This window comes from Silene latifolia, chromosome 3, assembly GCF_048544455.1.
Source record: "Silene latifolia isolate original U9 population chromosome 3, ASM4854445v1, whole genome shotgun sequence".
Classification (NCBI taxonomy): Eukaryota; Viridiplantae; Streptophyta; class Magnoliopsida; order Caryophyllales; family Caryophyllaceae; genus Silene; species Silene latifolia.
In genome coordinates, this window is record NC_133528.1 from 95528446 (window position 1) to 95536379 (window position 7934).

Below are 7934 nucleotides of genomic sequence, written 5' to 3' on the forward strand. Positions count from 1 at the left end.
AAATACTTTGAGAGGTATTGATGAGATTGTGGATATTCAACCAAACAATATTGAGTTCATCAACCCTTTTGCAAGAGAAGGAGAGGAGAACCCAACACAAAACCCACCACAATATCAACCCACAATGCCTAAATTTTCATCACATTCCGTACCAACCGAGGAGAACCTACCCAATGGTACTCCCACACCATAACACTTGACCGGTAGTTTCATTGCAAAATCCGCATTTATCCAATTAGTTGAAAGAAGTCAGTTTGGGTCCATGCCTAGTGAAGACCCTCATTCTCATATGGAGACTTTTCGTGACTATTGTGATGCGATTTCACAAACCGGAGTGACTTAAGACCAAATTCGATGGGTCTTATTTGCCTTTTCTTTGATTGGTACCGCGAAACAATGGTTAAAGAGCCTTGATAAGACTACTCTTGGTATTGACTCTTGGAAGAAATTGGCTCTTGCTTTCTACAAAAAGTTCTACCCTCCGGAAAATACTAACATGCTAAGAGCCCAAATCACGGGGTTTAAACAAAGGGATGAAGAATCTTTGTATGAATCTTGGGAGCGATTCAAAGGAACTTGTCGCTCATGTCCTCATCATGGACTTAGCGAGTGGTTTTTGGTACACCACTTTTGGAATGGTCTTTATGAAGACTCCCGAAACATTCTCAACATGGGATCAAATGCTATGTTCACCGAAGTTGACGATAATCAAACATGGAACAAGATTGAGGAAATGGCGGTCCATAACTCACAATATAGTAGACCTCGGAAGGCTATTAGAGGAGGAAAGCATGAAGTGGACTCTATTACTCAATTGGGTGCTCAACTTAGTGCTCATATTGATACCATTAATTTAAAGTTTGAGAAGGCTATGGCTAAACTTGAAGAAGCCTCAAAATCACCAAAGCAACATGTTAATGCAATGGTGGCATCTTCATCAATTCCAAGTGGAATATGTGAGAATTGTGGAACTTTAGGACATGACCAAAGTGAATGTAGGGGAACAAGTGAGAAAGTGAATCCTTTTCAAGCATACAAGAGTGGTACCCCTTATTCCAACTATTACAATGAAAACACCAAATTTCATCCAAATCTCTCATAAAAAAGCCAAAATGTTCAAAACCCTCAACCAACATACACCCCACCTCCAATGAGAAACCAAAATCAAAGACCCTTTTACAACCAAAACTAAGGTTTCCAAAATCAAACTCCATACACTCAATCAAATGACCAAGGTTTTGATGTTCAAAAAGCGGTCCTCCAAATTCAAAAGAACCAACAAGAGTTTTTCACTCAAATGCAAAAGGATAGCCAAGCAAAAGACATCACCATTAACAACATACTAGCTCACACAAAGATGTTGGAGACCCAAATGTCTCAATTAGCATCTTCAAGTTCACAAAGACAAAAGGAGCAATTACCACCTCAAGGTAATCCCCCAAGACAAGAATCGGTGAGTGCCATCCATTTGAGGAGTGGTACAAGGTATGAAGGGCCGAAGAAGCCCGTTGATGAAGATGTTGTGAATGCTAGTGACAAGGAAAGAGTTGTTGAAAACTCTAAAGAAGAATAACCCACCATTCAAGAAGTTTCAAAGAAGGATGAAGAGAAGGCCAAAGAAAAGGAGCCTATTGTGATTAGACTTCCATTCCCGAGTCGTCAAGCTAAGCCTATGTTTGATGACCAACTTGGAAAATTCATGGAGATTGTGAAGAATTTAGAATTCTCAATTCCATTTACGGAATTGATCAATCACGTCCCGGCCTATGCAAAGTATATGAAAGATATCCTTACAAAGAAGAAATCAATCCGGAAGCTTGAGACTATTGCTTTTACTAAAGTAAGTAGTGCTATTCTTCAAGGAAGTTCACCTCCAAAGCTCAAGGATCCGGGAAGTTTCTCCATTCCATGCACTATTGGTGACACCACGATCAACAAAGCTGTATGTGACCTTGGGGCAAGTGTGAGTGTTATGCCATATTCGGTAAGCAAGAGGCTAGGCTTGGGAGAACTCAAATGCACCAACATCACGCTTCAAATGGCGGATAGATCACCAAAGACACCTTTAGGGGTATGGGAAGATGTTCCCGTGAGAATTGGAAAATTCTTCATCCCGGTGGATTTTGTTATTGTTGACATGGAAGAAGACTCCAACATTCCTATTATTTTAGGAAGACCTTTCTTGCACACCGCGGGAGCGGTGATCAATGTAAAGAATGGAGAACTCACCCTTGAAGTGGGAGATGAAACCATCACTTTAAATCTTGACAAGACTATGAGAGCTCCCCGATTGCATGACCCATGTTTTATGGTTGATCACTATAGCCAGAAAGATGATAGGAAGAAGTTGGAATTTCAATGGAAAAAGAAAGTGGATGATGCTCCATCAAAAGAGCAAGGAAATTTCAATATTGAGAGCTTGAAAAGCTCACCCATGACAAGTGAAGAAGAAGTCCTCATTGGCCAAGACAAGAAAGAAGGAGAGTTGTCTTCATCAACTCAAGACATTTTTAGTAATCAAGTAGACGAAGTATGCGGTCTTTGGGATGATGAGTTTGAAGGGATATTCAATCCCTATATTGGTAATGCTATAACCCAAGACCGTCATGGAGAACAACAAGTGCAAAGGTCTATTGAGGATCTTTATCATAATAATGAGCAAGTTTTCGACTACTTCTTCAAGGTGTTGAGTAACATCCACAACACCTTGAACATGCCCCCTTGACATCTCACATTGGATGAGAGTTTGGTGGAGTCCTCTCTAAACCACCATTTTTAAATATTCTAACTCCCTAACTTGCATTTCAATTATTGTATTGCATTTTTGTCATTTTTGGATTTGCATTTTTATGCCTTGATCAAGATTTTAATCATTTTGAGAGAAGTGAGGGAGGGACTTATGAGTTTATTGATGTGTAGTGCTTTGCCTTAGTGTGGGGATGGCAATTGCCTAGGCTATTCATGCGTTTGTAGTGCCCCTACAATGAAGAACACATGAATTAAAGAATGAAATGACACGGGGTATCAAGCATCCAGGGATGGACCTGAATCCGTGTGGTCGAGGAAGAATCCGAACGGCCCGACGGATAATCCGCTCGTCTTGAAAGAACCCGAGCGTCCAAGGCATAAGACGCTCGTCTTATGAAGCTGCAAAAAAATATTTTTGGGTCTGACTGTGAATCCGAGCATCCCAGAAAGGAATCCGCTCGTCTCAGTCAGGACGGTCGTCCAAGAGGAAAGACGCTCGTCTTTTTACTGCTAAAATTTAGGATTTTTCACTGGAAAGGAATCCGAGAGTCCTAAGCGAAAGACGCTCGTCTCAGCTCAGGAATCCGCTCGTCCTTTCTGCAATCCGCTCGTCCCATGCGGCTTTTTCTGAACCCAGAAATTGAAGAATCCGAGCATCCCGATACTGAAGCCGCTCGTCTCCCTCTGCAATTCAAAAACCATCGGGTCTCTTAAACCCTCCTTTCCCATTCATTTTCATTATTTCAAAACACAAACACTACCCAAAACCCCAAAACCCCAAAACCCCAAAACCCTCATCCTCTCCATCAACAAAAACCAATTTTCTCAACCAAAATCAACCACATCAAATCCAAACTTCCTCAAAATAAAGATTAATCACTCCTTTAGCAACAACAAGTGATTCAAACACCAAAATCTTCAAGTTTTGAGTCGATTTTTAGGATACAAGGAAACCTTCATCTATCCTAAATCGATTTGGGCATTACTAGAAATTGAAGATTCCAAGCTTTCATTGGTGTTACTAAGCAAAGGAGTATAGCAAGAACAAAAGGTGGAAGCAAGGCACCCCAAAAGAAGACACTTTCTAAGAGGCAACAAGCTCTTCAAGACAAACAAGCATCAAAGGCATTTGTAGTTCATAATGCAAGGTTAGAGATTCAAGAACAAGGTTCTCCTATGGAAGCTACTACTTCTACCACTCCGGTCATTGAACAATTAGCCGATTATCCGGAGGTAATTTTCACCTCCGACTCCCATAGGAAGAAATTTATTCTTTTTGATAAGAAAACCATCATGCCGACTAAGTTCATTTGTGAAGATGTATTGTCAAAATTGGGTGTTCTTGAGGAAACTAAAACTTTTTCGAGTCTATGGGGTTGAGTAAGTTGTTTACAATGCAAGAATTGACATACTCCTCCCTTACCTTAGAGTTTTTGAGCTCTTTGAAAGTCACAAAGGTGGGGACCCGAACCATTATTGAATTTCGTCTTGAAAATGTTGATAGATGCTTATCTTATGACGAAATGGGTAAGATATTTGGCCTTAGTGATAATGCGACTTTTACAAAGAATCCTACCAAGTATAACCCCGCTCCTCTTTGTTTGGCCATTTCCGGAAAGAAATTCGTATCTTATCATGATTGTCGTGCTCTCTTAATCCATCATCCGGGCATTAGAGTATGGCATAAGGTCATTGGGAATACTTTGATAGCTAGGAAAGGCACAAATCATCTTACCAAACTTGATTTTATCCTTCTTGATTCGGCTTTGAGCATTGGGAGAAAGTTTACCAAGCTATACAATGCTTTACGACTTTTGATTGATCGATGGCTTAATGTTGATTGTGGCAAAGAAGGCACGACCTTTATTACCAATGGAGGATTAGTTACCTATTTGGCTAAGCATTTTAACCGGGATTTCAACAAGAATAATACTTATACACCGGTAAAAGGAGGCCATCTTATCGATTTGCCCACCATGATTCTAAAGTTCAAATGGGTCAAGAATGATAATCTTGATAACAAATTTGGGTGGTTGACGAATGAACCTAGATCCTTCACATTGCCTAGTAAAATTTGCCGCTTGAATGTTCATAGACCAAATTACCTTCTCCCACTCTCCGAAGAGATCGAATACATCATTCAACACCAAGGGGAAGAAGTTGCCGAGCCCTCCTCCTCCATTATCACCCCATCTTATCCATTTGAATACCACGAGTTCAACACCGAAAATGCCAAGGCGGGAAATGATTACTTGACTCTACTAATGAAGGAAATGCATAAACAAGCTTACAATGATAGAGTTGATGCTTACAAAGCCCAATATCCGCCCCTTCTACATATTGCTAGGCAAGGACTTCTCGATCCATCTTGTCCCTTCCCTAGTTGGGCGGATAAGGAGGTATTCTTTCCTAGCACTTTTAGTGGTGGTAGACCGGGTGGAGAGGAGATGGTTGTTGATGAGAGTGGTAACCAAGAAGGTGAAGATGAAGAAGTTCAAGAAGAAGAGGAAAGTGAGGAAGAACAAGAGAGTGAAAGTGAGGGTGGACATGGCTCCACATCCATGGAGGTTGATGATGCCTCAAGTGAGGAAGATGATGATAATGATGACACGATGGGTGAGGACTAGCAAACTTTTGGAGGCTCCTACATTCTTACACCTCCTTTATGGTTTGCCTACTTCTCTTGTTTTTATTTTATCTTGATCATTTTGTGGAGTCCTAGCAACATTAGAGGACTAACACCTTGGTTCCATTGAGGTGTTCATTTTTATTGTTCCCAACTTTCGAAATCCAAAATGACAAATTTTAGTTTCGTGCATTGCATTTTATGTGCATGAACTCCCCCAAAATTTTTTGACATTAGAAATAGTGTCTATTTTGGTTTGGGGAAGTTTATTCATATGCATTGGGAGCTAATCTAAATTATGCTCTCCACCATAACAAAAACCATGCATCATATAGCATAGCTTAGTTTGCATCCACTCTTGTTTATATATCATTTGCATTTAGCTTAGAAATCATGCATATTCATGTAAATTGCATAATTTCTTATCGTATTGGCCATTGAGGACAATGCCCATACTAGTGTGGGGATGGGAAATTCTAACTTGACTTTTAAAAAAAAATCCAAAAAAATTAAAAATTTTCGAAAATACAAAAAAAAATTGAAAAATCCAAAACCAAGTTCATTTCCTTTGTAGTGTAGTCTTATATATATTATTTGTATATATTGTGTTTGTTCATCCTTGTTCATATTGATTGACTACGCCACATCTGAGACATGAGGTTATTGAAGACCGCATGGTATGATCTTTCCAATATCCTTATTCCTCTTTATGTTAATGACTATGTGGCTTCATTTTGATTGATGCGGTAAAAACAATGTGAATTTAGGATTGCATTTAGATTATTTGGCATACTAGTTGGTAGAAGCATAAGCATTAGGATGTATAAATGTTAGTTGCATCATGGCATATAGTTGCATGTTAGAAAAATTTTGTGAAACCGTCTATTTGGGAAACTTGACAAGTGTATATAAGGCCCTTGTAGATACTTTTTCTTCTTAAGACTTTGCTTGTTAGAATGCTTGTAAAACACCCTAGGATGTGTCATACTAGTATCCCTTGACCCATGGATTAAGGCCTAGTCAAGATTACCTTGTGGTGTGATAACTCCTTGACTACCGTTTATTCCAAGGTGACCCTTGAAACCATGCAACCATCCTTCATCCATGTTCTACCACATTTTGTCATCAAAAAGGGAATGGGCATAAAAATTGTTCAAAATTTGAGTTCAAGAAATGAAAAGAAAATAAAAAGTTTGCAATTGTATCAAAGAAAAGAAGAGTAACAAAAATGAAAACTCCTATGCTTCAAATATAAGGCACCCTCACTACAAATGGGGTAGCTTTGAAAATGTTTAAAAGAAAATGCAAAAAGTTAAAAATTGTCAAGTATTGAAATGCCAAACATCAAAAGAAATGGCAAAAAGAAAATGTTCTCAAATGTCAAATGCCACAAGAAATTGGGAGGAAAAACAACAACAAAAGCAAACTCCCAAATGAAACTCAAGTTCTATTGATCCCTTTTCCATCGTATCCACTTTTGTGCATGGTAGAGAGGGGACTACCCTTCTTCTTGTCTAGGTAAGAAGGGGAATTCCGCGATCCTCCAGTGTTTCTAACACCATAGGAAGTCTACTCTTGACAAAAGCATTTAACGATTGAGGACAAAGGTACCCTAGCTTGACACAACTTGGAGGTGATTTATTGGTATCCTTCTAGGCTTAGTAATTTGAAGAAACCATATCTATGAACGAGTGTGTACCCTTGAATTGCTTCCCCTTTAGATAATTTCTGCCACTTAGATGAGGAAAGTGGCTATTCTTTTGTAGATGCATCCATTACTTGATTTTGTGTGCTTTAATGCTTGGATGTGTCGCCATTTTGGCAAGCCCTACCTTGCCTTGCAAGAAAGCATCATACCTCATGGTTGTCTTGTTGTGAGTTGAAGGGGCGGAGTGAGACCCGCTAATTGTCTCATATCGGCTATATTAGTAGGTTAGTTTAAATAAGGGTCCTAGTTTTGTCACCTCTTTACTCTGGATGAGCAAAGGTTCAGTTTGAGGATATTTGATGTGACTAATATTTGAGCATATTTAGTCCCCGAATTAGCCTCGTTCCTATGCTTTTTAGTGCATAATTGGGTCATTTACTATCTTTAGTCCTTTATTTTGCATATTCTCGGAGGTTTTGTTTCCTTGGAGTAGAGGAGTGCAAACCTTGCATTTTCATGGCAAAATGGAGCTAAATTGATCGAATCTAATGGCCAAGCATCAAAGTGGAGACAAGACTAGAAGGCATATGCAAATAATGTAGTAGATGGGCAATGATGAAGAAGATCCTTACATCTCCGACAAGATCCTTGAGAATTGTTGGATGAAGAAAAGAAGAAAAGAGGAAGAAGCTTGCGGGACTACAACCCGCCCGTCGCAGCCTCGGGACGCTCGTCCAAGACCTCCACAATCTGAGCGTCCCACACGTAATCCGCCCGTCCAAAACCCCCACAATCCGAGCGTCCCACCACCCTGCCCGCTCGTCCTGCACCACCACAATCCGCTCGTCCCGACCCCTTGGCCGCTCGGATTCCAGTCCAGTACAACACGTCTCTTCCTTGTTCCACTCGGGA

The 7934-nt window shown here is 40.0% G+C and overlaps 1 non-coding gene across 1 annotated transcript; it reads right to left on the reverse strand.

Annotated features, from left to right (window-relative positions):
- Nucleotides 1-496: 496 nt before the first annotated feature.
- Nucleotides 497-603, reverse strand: LOC141650808 (small nucleolar RNA R71). Its single transcript, XR_012546822.1, has one exon. It is a non-coding gene; the product is annotated as a small nucleolar RNA R71 (small nucleolar RNA).
- Between the last annotated feature and the right edge of the window lie 7331 nt (nt 604-7934).